The sequence below is a fragment of the Protopterus annectens genome, chromosome 5.part0 (assembly GCF_019279795.1).
Source record: "Protopterus annectens isolate FY-2018-M chromosome 5.part0, PAN1.0, whole genome shotgun sequence".
Classification (NCBI taxonomy): Eukaryota; Metazoa; Chordata; order Ceratodontiformes; family Protopteridae; genus Protopterus; species Protopterus annectens.
In genome coordinates, this window is record NC_056735.1 from 862,483,393 (window position 1) to 862,502,633 (window position 19,241).

At 41.9% G+C, this 19,241-nt stretch overlaps 1 protein-coding gene across 3 annotated transcripts in view; it reads right to left on the minus strand.

Moving 5' to 3' along the window:
- The window catches only part of ARHGEF7 (Rho guanine nucleotide exchange factor 7), a 2,881,265-nt gene that overhangs the window by 2,745,117 nt on the left and 116,907 nt on the right, over positions 1-19,241 (minus strand). The window lies entirely within an intron of this gene.

Genomic DNA, 19,241 nt, shown 5'->3' on the forward strand with positions numbered 1-19,241 from the left:
TCTGAGAAAAACTGCTGAAGTAGAAGCAGCCCTGGTGGAATGTGATCTGATCCCCCTTGGGCACAGGTTTACCATGTCCACCTAGAAATTGTCTGCTTTGATATAGTCTTCCCCTCTGACCCTGCAGCAAATGCTACCAGTAGTTGCTCAGACTTTCTTAGAGATTTGGTCCTGTTTAATTAGAATCTTAGTTGTCTGTGTACGTCCAATGAATGCAGAATCCACTCCCCCTTGTTCTGCAGATTTGGGTAAAATGTTGGCAGGTGAATGGTCTGGTTAAGGGCCACACTGGATACCACCTTAGGCATAAAAGAAGGATTGGTTCTGAGGGACACCCTGTCCGGGTAAAATATAATAAGAGGCTCCACTGCCATGAGAGCCTGTAGTTCTGAAACCTTTCTTGCTGAAGTGACTGCCAAGAGAAAAGCTGTTTTCTAAGACAGAAATTTTATATCCGCAGTAGCTGCTGGTTCAAAAGGAGGCAGGGTGAGTTTTTCCAGCACAAAATTGAGGTCCCATGTAGGAGTTGGTGATCTTCTGGGAGGCCTTACATGTTTGGCCCCTCTAAGATACTGTTTAAGCAGAGGATGAGAAAAGAGGGGAGGCTCTGTGTTGTAATAAGCCGAGATGGCAGAGGCATGGATTTTTATTGAAGAAAAAGATAGGCCCTTGTCACGCATCTCAGTCAAATATTGTAAAATCTGAGGAATATTGGACTTTGCTGTGTCTGTTCCTTGTGCTTGGTTCCAAGCACAGAATCTCTTCCATTTATCAGCATAAGATTTTCTAGTACTAGGCCTTTGGCTTCCAAAATGACATCCATCACAGATTTACTGAGAGGTGTTGTTTGAATAATTAATTGATCAGCCATGCTGCAAGATTCCGAGTTTGGAGCAGAGTGTGCAGAATTTGATTGTTCTGCTGAGACAGTAGACGAGGTATTTGAGGCAAGTACCATGGAGGAAACTGAGACATATTCCATAGAAGTGGGTACCAGTGCTGGCGAAGGCCAGTCCGGAGCAACTAGGATCATTTTTGGCTTTTCCTGTCTAACTTTTAGTAAGACCTTGGAGAGAAGAGGCAGAGGGGGAAAGGCATAGACTGACAGGCATCCACTTTCCATGCTTTTTTGTGACGAGTTCTTGTGCAGAATTTGTCCAACTGATAATTTTGGGGAGAGGCAAATAGAGCTATGTCTGGGCTCCCCCACTTCTGTGTTAACATGCTGAAGATTTGTGGATCCAGTTTCCATTTGTGCGGGTCCATAAGATTTCTGCTTAGGTCATCTGACAGAGTATTTTGCTTTCCTAGCAGGAATTGAGCTTGAAGATGTATTTGGTAAGTCAAGGCTGTGTTCCATAAGGCCATCACTAGTCTGCAAAGGGGGTAGGAATATGTACCTCCCTGCTTGTTTATGTACCACATAACAGTGGTGTTGTCCGTCTTTATCAGTAGTTGTCCTGGATGAAATAAGTCCTTGAAGGCTGTCAGAGCATTCTGAACAGCTAGCATCTCTTTCTGGTTGATATGCAGATGCATTTGGTTTGGGCTCCATTTGCCCTGAATGCATCTCCCCGCCAGGTGGGCCACCCAAGCATAGTCTGATGCATCTGTAGTTAGGGTTTGGGTGGCAGGGGGTAGAGTGAATGACAGTCCCTTGTTTTGGTGACATGCCTCTGCCCACCAAAGAAACTCCTGTTGTAGGCAGGGAATAAGAGGAATCATTGTTTCCCAGACTGTGACAATGCTGACTCCATAAACTTTTTGGGTACCACTGAAGTTTCCTCATATGCAGTCTCGCATATGGAATTAGTAGAATGCAGGATGCCATGAACCCCAAAGCCTGCAGAATTTGTATTGCAGATAACTGGGTTTTTGTTGCCATTTGTTTGAAGTATGCTGTCAGTTGCCTTTGCTTGTCTGGTGTAAGGTAAGCCATCTGGGCAGTTGTATTCAAGCTTGCACCCAGGAATGTAATTATTTGAGAGGGTACCAGTTGTGATTTGTTTTCATTTATGGTGCACCCTAGGCATGCTAGAAGCCTTTTTACAAATGCCAGATGCTGAAGAAGAGTGTCCTTGTCCTCTGCTTGAATGAGACAATCGTCCAAATAAGGGTAAATCTGAATGCTTCTTTGTCTGTAGAATGTAATTACTGGTGCCAGGCACTTTGTAAAGACCCTGGGCGCAGTAGATAAGCCAAAGGGCAGTGCAGAGAATTGGTAATGCAAAAAACCTGCTTTGAAGCGGAGGTATGTTCTGCATGATTCCCTTATTCGGATATGCAGGTATGCCACTTTTAAGTCTAGATTTACTAACCAAGCATTCCTGCCTAGTATAGGCAGTAGCTGTTGTAAAGTCAGCATTTTGAAATGTCCAGGAACGTGTTCAAAATTGATAAGTCCAATACTGGACACCATGAATGGTCTTTTCTGGGTACCAGGAAAAGTCTTGAATAAAAACCTTGTCCTTTTTCCTTTTCTGGTACCGGGTGAATAGCCCCCATATCCATAGGGGATCTGGCATGTTTCTGGGCCTCTGCCCACTGGTTTTGTGGCAGATCCGGCCATCCATTTGGAAGTGGCAAAGTATGGAAATTAAATCTGTACCCCTGGGATAATATGTTTAATACACACTTGTCCTGGGTAATTAACTGCCAATTTTGAGCATGAAGTGCTAGTTTTCCCCCCAAGGGGGCTGCCAAAAGGGAAGTGCTTGGTGATGGTAGAGGAAAGTCATTGAGACTGCTTACTGTAGGGTTGTGCTTTGTTACCTCCAGATTTGGAGGTGGGGGCACCCCAATGTTTTGACCTGCAAGAACCCTGTGATTGGTATCTGGAGCCTTTTGAGTGCCTGGATTTGCCTCGAGTGGCTCTGTTGGACATAGGAAAGGACCAAGTTTTAGTAGGTCTGTGTCTACTGAACTTGGGTGGCTGCACTTGCAAGAAATCTTTTACAGTTTGCATAGATTTAGCTTTGTCTTCCATTTTCTTTAAAACCTCTTCTGCCTTATTACCAAACAGAGTATCATGCTGCAAAGGGGCATCCAACAATTTAGCTTTAACATGATCAGACAGATTTTTCTCCTTGAGCCAGACATGCCTTCTAATCACAGATCCAGTAACGGCGGCCCTACAAGAGGCCACCAAGGAATCAAAATCACATTGCAAAGTATGCTTTTCCAACCTGTTCTGCTGAATGCAATAATTCTTGTAACTCTTTATTTTCCACACAATCAGAAATTAGCATAATTTTCTGTTTCAGTAAGCCCATAAGATGCTGTTGATATTTAAGCATATGAAACTGGCAGTTTAAGGCCCTGATTGCCAAGGTTGCAGACGTATAAACCTTCTTTCCCCATCTATCAAGCGCTCTGAAATCTCTGTCAGAGGGGGAAGGATTTTTGGCTGTAGAGGCCTTTACATCCTTGGGACCCTGAGAAATAGTCTCAGGATCAACAGCAGGATTTTTGAAATGAACTTTGTGGGAGTCAGGAACCCTGTAATATCTGTTTGGCTTACTAGGAGCTGGAGGCAGGAAATCAGGAGCCATGCTTGATTCCGAAAACACATCATCAACAATGTCTAATACAGGAGGTATTGCCAAAGGCCTATGCTGAGGAAGAAGGAAATCCCTAAGCGTCTTTTTTGATTCAGAGAAGTCCTGACTCTCCCAGTGAAAATGTTCCCTTAAAGTATGCAAAGTCTCTCCAAGAGTAATCCTCAGGAGGAGATGCAAATGGGATGGATTCCTCTGCATCAGAATCCTCATAGGGTGGAATAGAAAATTCCTGATCAGAAAAGGAATCAGAAGAAATGGAAACCTGATCTGAAGATTCATAATCAGTGCCTTGCTTAGGCCTCTTAGCAGGGGGGGGTTGGAAATCCCTGATCAAGGTAATTAAATCCTCGGCCATTTTGATCATCTGTTTTGTAGGCATAGGGGCCTGAGCACGTGGCTCATGCATCGGTTTTTTAGACATAGAAGATGTTTTTCACCTTATTTTTGAGGCTGGCGTCGGTTTAATATAAAAATGTTGAGGCCTGAAAACACCCTCAGAAGCCGGTGCCTGTTCAGCGGCTCCAGACCCATCCAAGAGAGAGACATCTGCGGGTTCAATATTCTGAGAATCTTGCGGCTTACCGGACTCCGAATGGGTCTCAGTAGAGGCCTAAGACTCAAAAGTAGCGGGTATCAGGGGCTGCGAAAGCGCCTCACTGAGTACCAGTGAACTGGCTTAGGAGGAGCTTCGTCGTCGGTTTTGGACCTCGACGGTCTGTCTCTGTCTTTTTCTTTGCGTTTTTTGTGAACCCCAGTAGTCGGATTGCTAACCGACGACATTTCAGGATAATTAAATCTTGAAGCAAAATATTTAGAAGCAAAAATATTACTGACGCTTAATAGTGCATTGGTTAAATCTAGCACAAAACCGACAGCAAGGCACGTTGTGATCTGGGCCTAGGCAAGGAATACAGTACAAATGAAAATCCTTATGAGGTATTTGCTTCCCGCAAGTAATGCAATTATGAACTTTTACTGACATTGGTAAGGAGCAAGAAAAAATGTTTTCCCAACGGGGTACTTAGCTTTAGTTTGAAGACTTCGGTTCTGAAACTCGAATGCGAACATTTAAGGAGTCGGCTGACCAGCACTTGCGAACTGCTTCTGGCACTGCGCGGCAAGGAAAACTGAATAAAATGGCGTCGGCTGCATGTTTTATACCCCTGACAACCTGACGTCATGGAAGAGGAGACAGCAACCAATGCAGGACCCAAGACTTTGTTATTCAGGCCGACTGAGAGCAACCTGCCAGCAGATTACCCCAAATGTAATGACTGCAACTGTGAAACATGAAAAACATCAGGCCACTGCTAACAGAGAGAGAGAGCCTCTGACCAAACCATTGTGAAGCCTGCAATGGTTAAAGACGAGCACTACTTGCTTGGGCAGTCTACTCCAATCAGAGGTTTAGGAAGTATCCCATTCCAAACACCGTTGACTAGAGTTCACCTTGACTTGGGTGGGTGGAAAAGGAAGCATGCAAGAAGGTGTGTTTGAGGATATCCCTGCAAATGTCCTGATAGGGAATGATTTTGATAGTGCAGCACCTTGTGTGCATGTAGTTGTACACAGTCAGGAGACAAGCATGTGGTTCTGGTAGCCTGGGGGGACCCAGACAGACTGCACACTTGAAGCCAGGACTGGTGAGGCGGTTATTTCAGAGAGTGAGCTACCCTGCAGCAATGACACTAAAGGTGAGCCACAGCTGCTGGTGGGTACTGATGAGAAGTAGTACCCAGACTGACAGTGAGGCACCGCTGTCAGAGGATACCAGACTTCTTGTGGAAGGGGAGCTGGGAAGGGTTACAAAGAGAGAGTTGAGACAGGCTTGGCTCTCAGACCCTACATTACAAAGCTTGAGGGAGGTAGCTAGGGAGGAACCGGAATCTCAAGGAAAAGTGAAATCTGTATACTGGAACAAAGGGTTACTGTACAGACAGTGGACCCCTGAAGGTGAGGTAATACAGCAGTTGGTACTGCCCAGAGCCTACTGTCTGCCACTTCTAGCCACAGCCCATGACATTCCCTTTGCAAGTCATATGGGCATAAAGCATACCAAGAGATATATTATGCAGAACTTTTACTGGCCTGGAATTTCCAGGGATGTAACAAGGTACTGCAGGACCTGTGAGCAGTGCCAAAGGGCTGGCAAGGCAGAAGACAAGGTCAAAGCTCCTTTGGTGCCTTTGCCTGTGATTGAGGAGCCATTTCAGAGGGTAGCTATGGATACTGTGGTGCCTCTGAGTACCCCAACTTCCACAGAGAAGTATATCCTAGTGGTAGTGGCTTACACTACCAGATACCCCTAGGGCGGTGGCCCTGTCTAACATTGAGGCAGAAAAGGTGGCAAATGCTTTGTTAGAGATTTTCAGCAGGGTAGGTTTCCCAAAAGAAATACTGACTGACAGAGGTGCCAATTTCATGTCAGACCTGCTGGCTTGTCTGGTGGAGTACTGTGGGGTGGAAGCACCTAAAGACCACCTCCTACCACCCCCAGACTAATGGTCTGGTGAAGAGGTTAAACTCTACACTAAAGACCATGCAACTGGCATTTGCAGACCAGTTTAAGAAAATATTTGCTCCATCTGTTGTTTGTTTACAGAGAAGTGCCCCAAGAGTCCACAGGTTTCTCACCTTTTGATTTGCTGTATGGGCATATGGTGAGGGATCCTCTAGATTTGATACGTGATGAGTGGGATGGTGAGTGTGAATCCCACAAGGAGTCTGTTGTGGCATATGCCCTAAACCTCAGGACAATGCTCAGGGAAGTCATGTGCTTGGGCCCAGGAGAACCTGGCAGAAGCCCAACAGCAGAAAAAGGTCTAGTATGACTGGAACGCTCAAGCCAGAGAGTATGCTGTGGGGCAGCAGGTTATGGTTCTCATTCCTGTCAGACACAACTAGCTGCAGGCAGCTTGGAGGGACCCTTCAAAGTGGTACGGAAGGTCAGTGATTTTAACTATATGGTAGAACTGCTAGGCAGGAGGCAGGGGCACAAACTGTACCATGTTAACATGATGAAACCTTACCACGAGAGAGAGGCCTTTGTGCTATTTGCAGTATGAGGCAGGAGGAGTCGGAGGTGGAGTCTATGGCTGTAGCAAGCCAGTCAGCACAATCTGAAGTTACTATGGCGGAGCCTAGGCTTGCAGGCATATGATTTGACAGTGCAGCACCACAATAGGGTTAGCAATGCCAATGCAGATGGACTCTCAATACAGGGGATGGGGTGAGGTATTCCCAGACAGGCTCATTCCTCTCAAGCAGCATTTCTCACAGGGAATTTGAAAAACTAGCTTGACTCTTCAAACTATATTCATCTTAATGACATATTTCTTTTTATACATCTTGAAATAGTTTTGCTATACTCCTGATTAGTGACACTGTATAGCATTGTAATGCCTTGTAATAATCCTGTAACATTGCTGTTTAATGCTAATTTATAATGAAAATTGTATAAGTTGGAGGTTTTCTCCCCAGGCCTCTGCTGAAAAAGGTCTCTTCAGCTCAGTCAGACAATCCCGGTCAACAAATGTTAAATAAATAAATCAATAAATCATCCCAAAGGGAAGACATACAATCAAGTGGGAGGTGACGGATACAAGCTGCATACAGAAAAGTATTCAATGAGGTTTTCTTTCTACATAACACACAGCAATCCACTTCAAGTTTAAAAAAACAAAAACGTTTAGAACCAAAAATCCCCATAATCCCCGATAACCGAATGCCCTACTCATAAGCACAGAACTGAAAAAACCGGTAACACGTTTTTCATGCTGCATGTTCAAAAAACAAATCAGCAATACAGTGGGCATAGTCAACAATAGTTTATGCACATAAAAAGTATTTTAATGTATGGACATTTTTGAACACAAACATTAAAATAATAGCACAAGCGGGACAAACTGCATCCCACAGCCATTCCCCTCTTTTCATAAAAGTTTTATAAACAAATTCGGTACTTTCGTATTATCGCAACCACATTCTAAGTCACTGTGACTTGATGTTAGGAGGGTAGAGACTGACCTCAGGTACTCCTGATCCTTGAATGGTGGGTAGCAGCCCTCTGAAATGAAGATCTGGTGAAAGATTCCTTTCTTGTCATTTTGCTGTCAAACTTTTAGTGTTATCCAACGAGGTTTTACTTCAGGTGATAATATGTTAAAAATGACCTACGTATTATCATAACCACATAATAAGATGACAGTCAAGGTAGTTCATTCTGTAAACTGAAAAGCAATCCCAATTCTGTGATCAATGGCGGCCCGACATGAAGTAAAACCTCGTTGGACAACACAAGTCTGATAGTAAAAAAAAAACAAGAAAGGAATCTTTCACTGGGTCTTTTAATTCTCTGAATGTAATCTGTAGAGCTCATTAACAATCCTCTTCCTTGTTAGCTTTCATTAGAAGGAGTTCTGTCTAGTATCCCACCTTATGTATCATTTCTGGCACAGACAACTGTAGTTAAAGTGGTGCTAAACTTATAAAGGTGTGTTAAGTGTGACTTTGTAAAACTGATAACTTTTTAAAGAATCAGTGTTCATCCTGGCTTAGAACGTAGGAACAAGACTAGCTGGCTATCTTGAAAATGCATGCATTGTGAAATCATATAGCCTCTCCTAAAATATAAGATGCTAAAGCTCACAAGAAATGTTGTCATGACTAGTTTGTTAAAAGTTCATTATACATTTATATGTACTTACGACGTAAGTACCGACAATTCTTCACCATGAATGTCCAACTAGCCAGAAGCCCTTTGTCAGCAAAGAGCCATGGAGAAAAGTGACACAATAAGATAAACTGCATAGATTATTAATTTATTTATTTTTGCTGTGAGTGTCACTGTTATCCGAGGAAATTGTACTGTATGACTTCCTCGACTTGTTTGCAGATGCAGGATTTCTTTTCTGTTAAGAAAATGTGCCAAACGCGAAGTCACAGAGTTATTTAGAATGTGGTTGCGATAATACGCAAGTACCACAAATTCAAAGGTATGACAAGGAAGGAAAGAAAGTCTGGTCAATCTACTAAACTTACTTTCATTTCAGAAGTCCAGGTGATGACATCTTGAAAAATAAATAAATAAACAAAAAAAGTACAGATGTGTAAGTAAACCTATCTTAACAGCAGATGTTCTAATGACCACTGCTGCGGTAGACTCAGCTACATGGTATACATCCTGAAATTATAAAAGCTGGCCAGCTTCCAAAGCTTCAGGGTACGTTCTACACACCCAAACTGTCAGATACATTGAGCTGATCTGACTATTTATTTATTTTATTTTACATTTGTTGACCGGGATAGTCCATCTGGATGCATATCCATTTTCAGTGGAGGCCCGGGGAGAAAAGCTCCAAACATACAGACAAAAACATGCATACATATTAAGGGTTTTACAACGTAACAGGAAAAAAAGCTCCAAATGAGCAGATAAAAACAAACATCCCAAGCAACAGTTAAATAACAAGCAGATTTTACAAGTAAGCATGGTGTGTCCCTCAAGAGGGATCCACAATTTAACAGTATGTCATAGAATGTAAAAGTTAATTAACAGCTGGATTACAGCAACACTATATTACAAAGAAATGTACAGAACAAGATTGCCATTGCAAGCATTTGTGAGCAAGAAGCTAGTACATTGCTGTTGAGTTAGGGAGTTATGGGGATTAAACGGGGTTGGAACATGGACAGAGCCAGTGCATTTTATAATAATGTTTGAGGCCATTTTTGAAGAGGCATAGAGAGGGTTCCAGGGTAATGTCTGCTGGAAAGAAGTTCCAAGCTTTCCCAATGGAGTTGGCAAACCGGGAATCACCAACTGAGTTATTAGCTTTCAGTGTTTGGACTAACAGCTTGATGGATGAGCGTAATGGTCTGGAGTTACTGTATGGTTCTATGATAGTTTTAAGGGTGGGGGTGTTTTCGGGTTGGGTGAGAACATTATGTGCTACTATTAGCTGGTTGAACTGTATTAAGCTTGGCAGTTCTTGCCACCCTAGGAGTTTCAGGTTGTGGCAGTGATGTGTCCTGTATGTTGATCCAGTGGCGAACCTAGCAATATGGTGGTAGCAGTGTGAGTTTGGTAAGTTCTTATTTGTTTAGGTTACAGAGTATAGGGGAAGCATACAGATGGGTAGAGTGGAGATGACAGCGATTCTAGCTGTAGGTATTAGAAAAGGTTTATTTATATATAGTGAGCCGAGCTTTTTGTTAATGGTTAGGATAGTCTTATTGATGTGTAGGTCGAATTTGAGATGGTCGTCTACTATTACCCCTAAGAGCGAAATAGAGGTGCCATTGTTTGATGTTAAAGGAAAGTGGGGGGACCTGAAAGTGGGGATAAAGAGGAACAGTTTGGTCTTACTGGGATTCAACAGAAGACGGTGATTAGAGAGCCACTTTTCAATTGTGTTGAATGTACTCTGGGTTAGGGTTTGCAGGGCTGTTGGGGAGGAGGCTGAGCAGATCAGGGTGGAGTCATTTGCATAGTGGATGCAGGATGCATCTGGGATGGCAGTGGGTAGGTTATTGATAAAGATGGAAAAAAGTAGAGGACCTAAAATGGAGTCCTGAGGAACTCCAACAGTGAGAGGTAACAGAGTGGATAGTTTGCCCTGCCAAAGTACAGCTTGTTGTCTGTCATTCAGATAGGAATGGAACCACTGTATAGTATGGTTGTCCAGGGAAATAGATTTAAGAGAGTGGATGAGTAACTGGTGATTGACCATATCAAAGGCCTTTGAAAGGTCTAGAAAGAGGGCTGATGACCGCAAGTTATTATTTCTGTTTAGATTTATGGTGTTAGTGAAGGAAAGGAGAGCTGAAGTGGTGCTATGATGTGGCCTAAAGCCATGCTGAGAGACAGACAGTATTTGGTTCTGTATGAGAGGATACATAATTTGTTTGTGGACGCACTTTTCCATTATTTTGGCCAGTGGTGAAAGAATGGCGATAGGTCTGTAATTGGATAATTCTGTGGAACTTCCACCTTTGTGAAGTGGGATAACATGGGATCTTTTTCAGATGGGGGGGACAGAGCCAAGAGTTAGGGACCTGTTGATCAGGATAAAAAGACTAAAATGACAAGTTTGGACACAAAGCTTTTCAGAGCTTTCCTACCAACAGAGAGAGGGTGGATGAGCCCTGAAAGGAAAATGCTAGGAACAGAAAACAGAATGTCCATACCCTGGCAAAAAAAAACATCAAGGGGAATAGAGGGAGGGAGTAGCTACTGAAGCAATGGTCATTTGAACATGTACTGTTTTGGTATGTTTACTTACACAACTGTACTATGTTCATAATAGTAACCACTGCTACAGTAGCCTTAGCTATATGGGTAGGTTACTTTAGTTTACTAAATGTGGGAGGTGGAATCCGAAACATCCAGGAGCTCCTGAAGAATGTAGAATGTTCCTTGCAAAGCCTGATCTACACCTAGAGAAGGGTTTTACAACTTCCAGTTCTGGGCAAACACCTGAGAGATATGTATTTTAACGCAGAGGTGTTAGTTTCTGTTAGTCTGGGAACTGAAGGCAGGTGACAGAGTGATGTCATCCAAGCTGACTCAGCAGTAATGTTGGATAGTAATTTAAGAACTCAGAGAGAGAGAGACTGTGGGCATTTTGTCTCTGATGATAGACAGTCACATGAATGACAGCCCATCATGATACATTACATAGATAGATTATTACAACAAAAACAAATATACATGTTAATAAATAATATTACCATAAGGTATTTTACAAACCTGGTTTGTTGTAGGTGCTCCAACTCATTTCAATTGAAGTGGTCTTGAGTTCTGCTCCTTTCTAGTCTTCTACTCTATTTTAGTTCAAGTTATCTTTAGTATAATTATATCCTCCTTATCCTTTCGTGGTGAGTTGTCAATGAAAACAGGGAAAAAGGAAAAACTGTGAGTTGTTCCTTTATGTGCTTATATATATAGCATAGTTAGTAGTAGCCCCTTTTATTTCTGATCTTCTAATTGTGATTCTTCTATCCCTAGCCTTTCTACAGTTTTCCTAGATATAGAAGTGAAGTACACTGTGTGCAGCAGTGTATGTACTATACTAAACAAGTAAAGTTTTATATTTAATATTGAAATTATAATGTTTTTTGTTATGGGATGTATGAACTGAGAGTTGTTACCATATTTAATTTCAGGACAACAAGCAGTTAAAACATTTGTCATTTTGTCTCTGACCTGGAAACATCCATCATCAGCACTTCTGCCTGCGTGTTGTCTGTAAGTGAGACTTAGAGCATAGTATCTCTCACATATAGATAGGAATATAATAAATATTAGTTTATATGTTTTCTGTATTCATTTGAGACTGTCCTGCAATGTTGTTTTTAAATATGTCCTGTGATTCTGAAGTATGCAGTAACTGTGTTTGTTTTCCGAGTATTGTCTTGCTCTTTTATATATTTAAACCTTTCTGGCTGATATTTGTGAGAAATATTTAAGCTCTTAGAATACTTGCATATGTATTTGGTGGCACTGTACAGGCCACTCCTAAACAGCCTTGCTCTTGGTCACACTTGCCATTTGGATAATAGTAACATTACACAGTAAGCTTGGTCACCCCTTGGGAAGGGCCTTAAAGTGGCCGATGCGGGGTTCTGGTGGCAGTGATAACTACCTTATGGTCTGGGCAGAAAGGGGCATAGCTAGTAAACCTGTACCAGCCTTTCCCAGGTGTATGCTTGTGTATAAATCAAATGTGTGTGTGTGTGTGTGTGTACAAATCAAATCTGTGTGTGTGCGCACGTGCTATTTGGGCAGGGACACAAAGCACTGGTTGGACAGAGACAGTGTTGGGAGGACTTGGCTTAGAACTATGGCCAAGGACTCAGCTCTATAGCTGAGCCAGTGGGGAGTCTTACTGGGGATCTGGAGAAAGAGGGAGAAACAAGACCCCAGATGGACTGATTTCTGTGTGCTCTTAAGGGAAATTGTACTTAACTGTGTGTGTACTTGTCATCCTCCTATTGTGTACGTCCCTCACTGCTGCCCAGTGGTGAGGATTGCGGCTCCTTGATTACTCGGCCAGTGCAGGGGCGTCACAAGTACAAGAAAAGGTTAACAGCCTTAGACAACCATTTGGAAATAGTCTGTTTTGACAGAGGTTGTCCATTCTCCTTAACAACACAACCAAAGAACATTTGATTGAAGATATTCAACATTTACTTCTGTCAAGATTGTACCAGAGTTGTCAGAGGACATCCACGGTATGGAGCATCCTTTCACCTTTGTTTTAAGATCAGTAAAGAAAATGTGGGATTGGATAGTTTGGGTTAAAGTAAACTTGGGTATCACTTTAGGCGTAAAGATTAGTTCTAAAAGAAACACTCTCGCTGTAGAAAATGAGATAGGGATGATCCATAGTTGACTCACCATAAGGGCATGCAACTCAGATACTCTTCTTGCAGAGGTCAGAGCAATCAGTAAAACTGTTGTCCATGATAAGAACCTAAAGTTAGCCAGATTAGCTGGTTTAAATGGAACTGCTAGCTTCTCCAACACAAAATTAACATCCCAAGAAGGGGCCACTGGTTTTCTTGGAGACCTCTTAAGTAAAACACCTTTCAAAAGCCTTTTGACATGAGAAAGCCTTGAAAGAGGAGCAACCATGGGGAGCCATGTTGAAATAGCCAAAAAAATTTAACTTGATGGAGAATTAAGAAAAAGACATTGGAAAGTAACTCATACAAATAATGTAAAACCAAAGAACAACTAATCCTGAATGGGTGCTGGTTATATCGTTTGCTAGTGCATGATTTCTAGTACAGGTTTTCTAACCTCCATTAGTATCTGCTGCACATCCTCGATAAATAGCTGCCTAAAGGGAATTAAGACCCTATTATCCAGGTAGCCAGCTGAAGTTGATTAAGAACACCCCTGATTTTGTGCAAGTAGATCCAGCCTGTGAGAAAGATTGTGGTATCTGTCCCTGGCCATTTCCAAAAGAAGGGAGAACCGTTGTTGTCTGGACAAGAAAGTGAATCACTACAATGATCCTGGGGAATTTGTTCTGACCCTTCAGAAGTATCCTGGATATCAGTGGAAAGGGTAGAGAAACATACAGGAACATTCCTGCCAAAGGAAAGAAAAGGCATCTGTCTTCTAGGCTTTCTTGTATGGAGTCCATAAGACAATTCTTGCCAGCTGATTATGCAGTGAGGAGACTAATGGGTCTACTAGAGGAACTCTACACAGATGTATCAGCTCTTGGAAGATCCCCTGCACTAGTTTGAATATGTGAGGATCTACCAGGCTGCTCATCTTGTTTACCACACAATACTGCTCTGATAGAATGAAGGATGCCTGTAGAGTGAGACTGTGCTATGAAGCTAGATCCCAAGCAAACACAGCTAGCCTACAAAGGGGTACAACCTGGTTCCCATCCTGTTTGCAGATGTATCACATGACTGTGGTACTGTCTTAAATAACATGAAGAGTGCCTGGGGAACAAAGATGATCCAGAGAATAGAGTGCCTTGATCAAAGCAAGCATCTCATTACTTATGCACTAGCATCTGGTCTAGGTGGCCCACACACTATTAGCCCTCTGGAAACAGCTCTCCAAGCAAAGTCTGAGGTGTCCGAGATGACTGACTGCTTTAAAACAGGGAGGGAAAAGGGCAGACTCTAATTTAGGAATATTTGCCATTTCTACCAAGTAATTTTTCTGCTGACAAACCCCAGCACTGGGATTTGAAAAAACATGGTATGCTAATGCTAGGATCAAAGAGATTTCAGATACCATTGTATCTTTCTCATGTGGAGTCTTGCCAGGGTTATCATCAGAAATAGATGGCATGAGACCCAAAAACTGAGGTGTACACTCACAGTGACAGTACTCTTAACGGAAAACCTTAGAAATACTTCTACTTTTTCTTGTGGAAGAAAAGATCCTTGAACGGATATGTCCCCTGACACCCCAGGGACACAATCTTGTCTGAAGGAGTCAAAAAGGACTTTTGAATATCCTTTTGGAATCCCAGCTTGTGAGAGAGACCTCACACCCAAGTGAGAGATTCTGACACTTTTGAAAAAGATGTTGCAAAGATAAGCAAGTCACCCAAATACGGAAAAAAGAAAATGGATACCCTGTAGCCTGCAACAAGCTATAGCTAAAGATAACCACTTTCACTTTGTGAACACTCCTGGCCCCATGGATAGTCCAAAGGGTAAAGAGGAGAAATGATCAAGTGATTCAGATACACAAAATCTTGAGAAATGCCTGAAGTCTGGAGGAAAAGTAATGTGATACTAAGGGGTCTACATATATATTCCAACTCCAAGATCGCACTACAGTGAGGAAAGGGCAAATATTCCCATCTTCACTGTACTGCGATCTCACAATTCCGGTTTCGGGTTCCGGGATTTTCGCTCATGTTAGTGTTTGGTAAGATAAACTTTCGTTTATCTAATATAGACCTGATAATAAGCATCTTTTAAAATGTAGTGTTACCAGGAAACTTGAATGAGGATGATGCAGCAACAGATTGCAAAGTGACTGAATGAGGCAGAAGCGGCAACAGATTGCAAAGTGACATCATTTTGAAATTAGACACAATTACAATATGACCTAAGAAGAAAGATCCAGATCTGGTCTCCAAACATCACCTTAATTTAGCACTATAAACATCCTTGAACAAAAACCTTTCCCAAATTTGGAAGGAGGAACTGGTTCTATCACTCCCTGGGGCACCATGTAATGAAGGACAAGTAGAAATGAGAGTCTGGTCGGGAGAGCGAGATATAACCTCTGGCAAGGAGGAATATCCTCTCAATGCCATCTGTAAACATAATGAATGATCTTCAGAACCCATTTGACAAACTATCTGCCCAAGAGAAAAGTGGAGATTCAGACATTCTGGAACTGAAAAAGGACTGCCAGAGTGGGGGAAGGACACAAACTCACTTAAAACTGTCAAACTGACTAGTTGGACTGTATTTGGGTTCGGGGATTGCTAAATTCTTTTTGGAACACCCTTGTTATTATGCCAAAACTGGATGAGGAAAGTTAAAGAATCCCTTAGAAATTTTGAAAAAGGTGAGTAGAAAAATCTTTCAGAGATTCCCCGACTTAACTTTCATCACTCTTTTCAATCAACCCCGAAGCAAAGGAAACAAGAAATGAATCGCTATCCAAAAGAGAAAATAAAAGCTCATTATTCACATCCTCTTGAAAAGCTCTGAGAATGCAGCTAGGCAAATCTCCTCACAAAAGTACTAGAGGCCATAGCCCTGGAAGAATTATCAACCAGGTTATACATGCAATGTAAACTGGGAGCAGTGACTAATATAAAGCAGGAAATTAATTTTAAAGCAGATTTTTCCGGGAGAGAAAACAAAACACTGCAGCCCAAACACTCTTCATACTTTCACAATTAGTCAAAACATTAACATGTGAGCCTGACAATTCAAAATTCCAAAATTCAACGTTGCAGAAGCATGCTCTCCGTACAAAATCAATAATCTTTCCAGCTTCATCAGGAAGAATTGGATAGGAACTGACTAGCTTAAAGTTTAGCAACAGTGGGATTAACTAAAGGTACAGCTGCCGTGTCAGGCTTGGGAAGAATGTTTAAAAACTTAAAAAGACTGGAGGAACTTTATCCATTTTGTAGCCAGCCTGCTGCTCCTAAAAACACAATCAAGGAAAATTACAGCAAAGACACACACATCCTCCATATGTGACAGAACTGGAGGAACTGGTGAAGTTTCAGGAAATTCCTTCTGGAAACAACTCACATAATTTTCTGAGGGAATGAGAAACCTTAGTGAACTTCCACTGACAAACCTTAGTGAACTTCCACTGACAACACTGACACATTCTAAAGTCTCAAAAGGAGAGGAATCTCACAAAGAGAATAAGAACCTGAGCTCTTCCTCAGTCCAAATCATACAACTGTGGAGAAAATCTGTATTTGTCCCTTCATCGTACTGTCGAGATTCAGAATTTTAAATCTCTTCAGGAAAAGAGGTATCCTTCCTTCTTTTATCAGAAAGTAGGAAACGAATGATCAAAATATTGAATAAAAACCAGAGACAAACCCAGTAAACTACTCCTGTCTAACAAAATGTGAGGAAGAGTTGATACATGCTTAGTTTTCTGCTTTTTGACAGGAAAAATGGGGCCAACTATGTTACTAACAGCAACAGCTTTCCCATGGATGGGCACTACATTCTGACAAAACATGGAAAACCTTCCCTATTCCCTCTCTCTGTACAGACAGTGACTCACCCTTATCATTGAGTGGACTCCAACAATCACAGATGACATGACTAACCACCAATCCATAGTGAGTGTAAGTGCTACATCAAGGGATCCTGGGTAGAAGATGAGTGGTCCGAGGTACAACTATTGGCCAGAGCAGAGCCACCCACCTTCAGCTGAAGCAAATTGCTACCCTGCAGTTGTGGCAAAGGCTGTTTGCTTAACCTTTTCTTTTTGTGCCCTGAAGAAGATCGACTATGAGACTGACAGATTGTTCCATGTTCAAGCTGAAAATGTTATTGCCCCTTTCCTGGGGAAAGCAAGCAGCAAATGATACAAAGTGTCTTTAAAAATTCACTTACAAAACACTTTGCCAGCCCCATAAGGCAAAATAAACAATTTCTCCACAGGAAAAAAAAAGTTTACAGTTATTTTAAACAACTTTTAAACTGACAGGAAAAAAGAGCGCACATGTTTAAAAGTACACTACAGTTGTGTTTTAAAAGTCCTACCATTAAAATAACTTTCCAGAAGAGGAAAGTATTAATAATAAACTAGAAATAAGTAATGGAAGATTTTTTCCCCAAAGGGAACTTATCTGCCCAGCAAAGGAACAGCACAAGCATACCATCAATCCTCAAAAGCCTCAGAGGACTGTACTCTTTAGCTGCAGTAAAGCTCTTAAGGGCTTGGCGCACAAACTTGTCTTTTAGTCAGCTCTGCTCAAGGTGCCCTGAAGTTTTGGACGCTAGCTGGCTGTTACATCCTTGGCAAGATTTAACTCACATAGCTAAGGCTACTGCAGCAATGAACAATGTGAAAAACATCAGTACTTCTGTCATAAGACACTTGAGAAAACCATTGCCTTAGTATTGGTAAAGCTGTACCTGTTGCAGAAACCTAGTTCAAGATTTACACCATATATATTTGTAGTGGTGCTGTTACCTAGTCATCACACATAATTGTACAAAGTGAACATTATAATCAAATTCAGAGCATGATGGCAGCTTCAGGCTTTCATACAGAAAACAAAACTTGTAGGTGGCAGGCATGAGATACACAATGCTATAATCTTTAAGCCTAAGGCTAATATGGTAGGAATGGCATGAACAAGAAAAGCATTATGTGAGAGCTACTGAAGTGTTAGCTAAGGAGAAGGGTGTGCCTGTATTGCTCTGCTACAAGCATTCGCAGAGAAAAGTATTTGTCATAAAACAGTATATCTTCTATACTTCCCTTAACAATGCATCTTTGCAACAGGGGCCATTTTACAGTAGTTAACCCAACCTTCTCAAATTTTACTTTAAACAAGACAAACTCAGACTGAATTTGAGCCTATGACTTGTTTTCGGCTTTTCTACATTTCCAATTTTTTTTCTGTATAAACTACTGCCTTTGAGGCATTTTGTTATGTCCCTAAAGAGTTCATTTATTAGAACCAGTGGTTAGGGCTGTAATTCTTATGTGCTTTCATAACCAGCACAAACATCAACCGAAATGAACAGAGTGCAAAATAAGAAGAAAAAATAAAATAAAGGACTGCAAAGAAGTTGCCACATGCCAGCCCAGTGGCACAGAGAGATGAAGCACTGACTACAACCCAGGTGATCCAGGCTTGGGCATCCGACGTTACAGAAGGAATGGGCATACCTATTCTCAGCAGGAGGTACCACAATAGAAGTGTCTCTTTATAACTGAGATTTGGCAGAGGCTGGAATCTGGAGAGATGATGCCAAGTTGGGGGAGCAGGCAGAGCAGACATTGTTTCCCTATGGGTCTGAGGTGGAGAACATGCCTTACACTGACACCATCATGTACAGGTAGGACTTAGAGAAAATCACTAACCAGTCAGCAGTATGGCGGCTCCTTGCCTGGTCTGTCCCACTCTGCATGCAGGACCTCTCCCTGAGCAGGTCACATCATGGAGGATGTCAGAGGGTGGGAGCTGCAGAGAATGGGTCTATAGGCAATTGGATGAAGGAGCCGGAAGTCAGTCAACAGCAGGTATGATGAAAACAAAAACATGCCACAAATAAATTCACATTAAGTGGTGTGCGTTAGAAGAGTCTTTCTGTAATGTAAATCAGTTCATTACAGTTACACAAGCTGCACGCTTGAGGCAATGTGTTTAGAACATCTGATGTTTTCTGAAAGGGTCAGGTGTTGTTGCACAATATGAAACATATGAGTAAAGCTTAATGCTGAAACTCTACTGACTGCAGCTGTGGATTTGTTGCGAAACTTTGAGGCCAGAGATCAGAAATCAATATAGGATATGGGTCTGAAATTTGTTTGTTGTGTCATTGTAGGTATGAAGCAAACTATTTTTGGAACATTTTAAACTAGTTCTGTTTGTTGTAGAAATGATCACACGTAATAAAAAAAAATTTAACTCAGCTTTATGACATTTCCAGAGCACTTTAACCATGCTGCTTTCATGACACCAATAT